This window comes from Mesoplodon mirus (genome assembly GCF_964341445.2).
Source record: "Mesoplodon mirus genome assembly, chromosome: 2".
Classification (NCBI taxonomy): Eukaryota; Metazoa; Chordata; class Mammalia; order Artiodactyla; family Ziphiidae; genus Mesoplodon; species Mesoplodon mirus.
This window is the reverse complement of record NC_138977.1, coordinates 23,893,290-23,897,267: the sequence shown is the minus strand read 5'-3', so window position 1 is coordinate 23,897,267 and position 3,978 is coordinate 23,893,290.

Below are 3,978 nucleotides of genomic sequence, written 5' to 3'. Positions count from 1 at the left end.
AGGATGACCTTGCAACTTACTGTCCAAATTGGGACACTACTGAAAGGAGATACCAACAATAATCATGATAATTGATCTACAACCACTATAAAAGTAAGATTGTCCCTGGAATGATGGATATACAGTCACTCTAGATAAGAGGTGTGAGTTGGGGAAAAATTACAAGCTATATAGCTGCTAACAGGAGAGTAAACACTTGGTAAACTCAGAAAATAGAGAATAAAATCAAGAGCACAAGCAGAGAGAAGCTTCAAGAGGGCAGAGGAATAAGAAACGGAGATCACCTTCCTCCCCACAAATACATCAAAAATACATCTACATGTGGAACAATTCCTACAGAACACCTATTGAACACTGGCAGAAGACCTCAGACTTCCCAAAAGGCAAGAAACTCCCCACATAACTGGGTAGGGCCAAAGAAAAAAGAAAAAACAGAAACAAAAGAATAGGGACGGGACCTGAACTTCTGGGAGGGAGCTGTGAAGGAGGAAAAGTTTCCACACACTAGGAAGCCCCTTCACTGGCAGAGACTGGGGGTGGGTGGGTGCGAAGCTTCAGAGACACAGAGGAGAGCACAGCAACAGGGGTGCAGAAGGCAAAGCAGAGAGATTCCCACACTGAAGATCAGTGCCAATCAGCACTCACCAGGCCTGAGATGATTGTCTGCTCATCCACTGGGGCGGGTAGGGGCTGGGAGCTGAGGCTTGGGCTTCGGAGGTCAGAACCCAGGGAGAGGACTGGGGTTGTCTGAATAAACACAGCCTGAAGGGGGCTAGTGTGCCACAGCTAGCCAGAAGGGAGTCTGGGAAAAAGTCTGGACCTGTCAAAGAGGCAAGAGACCGTTGTCTCGGGGTGCACAAGGAGAGGGGATTCATTCCCCGTGTGCCCACAGAAGGGAGAGCACCGCCTAAGCAAGCTCCAGAGATAGGCGCAAGCCACAGCTAACAGCTCGGACCCCAGAGATGGGCATGAAACGCTAATGCTGCTGCCGCTTTCACCAAAAATCCTGTGTGCAAGCACAGGTTACTACCCACACTGCATCCCCTGGAGCCTGTGCAGCCCGCCACTGCCACGGTCCTGAGATCCAGGGACAACTTCCCCAGGAGAACACACAGCATGCCGCAGGCTGTTGCAACATCACGCTGGCCTCTGCTGACTCAGGCTTGCCCCACATTCCAATTATGACCACTGTACCCCTCCCTCTCCCCGGCCTGAGAGAGCAACAGAGTCAAAATCAGCTGCTGCTTTAACCCCCTCCTGGTTGGGCAGGGAACAAATGCCTGAGGGTGGCCTAGATGCAGTGGCAGGGCCAAAACCAAAACTAAACCCCAGGAACTGTGTGAACAAAGAAGGGAAAGGGAAATTGCTCTGTGCAGCCTCAGGAGCAGCAGAAGAAAGCCCCACAATCAACTTGATAAACACTGAATCTCTGGAATACCTGAATAGACAACAAATGTTCCCAAAATTGAGGCGGTGGACTTTGGGAGCAACTGTAGACTTGGGCTTTGCTTTCTGTGTCTGATTTCTTTTTGGTTTTATGTTTATCTTAGCTTACTTTTTAGTGCTTGTGATCATTGGTGGATTTGTTTACTGGTGTGATTGCTCTCTTCCATTTTTATTACTTTTTATTTTATTATTTTTTCCCTTTCTTCTCTTTTTCTCAGTGTGTATGAGTATGTTTCTTTGTGTGATTTCGTCTGTTTAGTTTTGCTTTTAACATTTGGTTGGGGGTTCTATCTGTTCATTTGTTTGTTTTTTGTTTTTTGTTTATTTCTTCCTTTTCTTTGAAGCCATGTGGCCGGCAGGATCTTGGTGCTTCAGCCAGATGTCGGGTCTGAGCCTCCAAGGTGGGAGGACACTGGACTATGAGAGACCTCCCGGCCCCATGTAATATCAATAAGCGGGAGCTCTCCCAAGATCTCCATCTCAACACTAAGACCCAGCTCCACCCAATGGCCAGCAAGCTGCAGTGCTGGACACCCCATGCCAAACAACTAGCAAGACAGGAACACAACCCCACCCATTAGTAGAGAGGCTGCCTAAAGTCATACTAAGTTCACAGAAACCCCAAAACACACAACCAGACACGCCCCTACCCACCAGAAAGACAAGATCCAGCCCCACTCACCAGAGCACTGGCACCAGTCCCGTTTACCAGGAGCCTGTACAAGCCACTGAACCAACCTCACCCACTGGGGGCAGACAATAAAAATAATGGGAACTACGACCTGTAGCCTGTGAAAAAGAGACTCCAAACACAGTAAGTTAAACAAAATGAGAAGACAGAGAAATGTACAGCAGATGAGGGAGCAAGTAAAAAACTACCAGTCCAAACAAATGAAGAGGAAACAGGCAATCTACCTGAAAAAGAATTCAGAATAATGATCGTAAAGATGATCCAAAATCTCAGATATAGAGGGGAGAATATACAAGAAACGTTTAACAAGGACCAAGAAGAACTAAAGAGCAAAGAAGCAATAATGAACAGTACAATAAATGAAATTAAAAATACTCTAGAAGGACTCAATAGCAGAATAACTGAGGCAGAAGAATGGATAAGTGACCTGGAAGACAAAATAGTGTAAATAACTGCAGAGTAGAATAGAGGAAAAAGAATAAAAAGAATTGAGGACAGTCTCAGAGACATCTGGAACAAAATTAAATGCACCAACATTCAAATTATAGAGGACCAAGAAGAAGAGGAGAAAAAGAAAGGGTCTGAGAAAATATTTGAAGAGATTATACTCGAAAACTTCCCTAATAGGGGAAAGGAAATAGTCAATCAAGTCCAGGAAGCACAGAAAATCCCACACAAGATAAACCCAAGAAGAAACATGCCAAGACACATATTAATCAAACTATCAAAGATTAAGTACAAAGAAAAAGTATTAAATGCAGCAAGGGAAAAGCAACAAATAACGTGCAAGGGAATCCCCATAAGGTTTAAAGCTGAGTTTTCAGCAGAAACTCTGCAAGACAGAAGGGAGTGGCAGGACATATTTAGAGTGATGAAAGGAAAAACCCGACAACCAAGATTACTCTACCCAGCAAGGATCTCATTCAGATTTGACAGAGAAACTAAAACCTTTACAGACAACCAAAAGTTAAGAGAATTCAGCACCAGCAAACCAGCTTTACAACAAATGTTAAAGGAACTTCTCTAGGCAGGAAACACAAGAGAAGGAAAAGATCTACAAAAATAAACCCAAAACAATTAAGAAAATGGTAATAGGAACATACATACCAATAATTACCTTAAATGTAAATGGATTAAATGATCTAAACAAAGACATAGACTGACTGAATGGATACAAAAACAAGACCTGTGTATATGCTGTCTACAAGAGACCCACTTCAGACCTAGGGACACATACAAACTGAAAGTGAGGGGATGGAAAAAGATATTCCATGCAAATGGAAATCAAAAGAAAGCTGGAGTAGCAATTCTCATATTAGACAAAATAGACTTTAAAATAAAGGCTATTACAAGGACAAAGAAGGACACTACATAATGATCAAGGGATCAATGCAGGAAGAAGATAAAACAATTGTAAATATTTATACACTCAATAGAGGAGCTCCTCAATACATAAGGAAAATGCTAACAGCCATAAAAGGGGAAATCGACAGTAACAGAATAATAGTGGGGGCATTAACACCCCACTTTTAACAATGGTCAGATCATCCAAAATGAAAATAAAGAAACATAAGCTTTAAATGACACTTTAGACTGGATGAAATCAATTGATATTTATAGGACATTCCATCCAAAAACAACAGAATAAACTTTCTTCTCAAGTGTTCATGGAACACTTTCCAGGATAGATCATATTTTGGGTCACAAATCAAGCCTTGGTAAATTTAAGAAAATTGAAATCATATCAAGTATCTTTTCTGACAATGCTATGAGACTAGATATCAATTACAGGAAAAAATCAGTAAAAAATAGAAACACATGGAGGCTAAAAAACACACTAC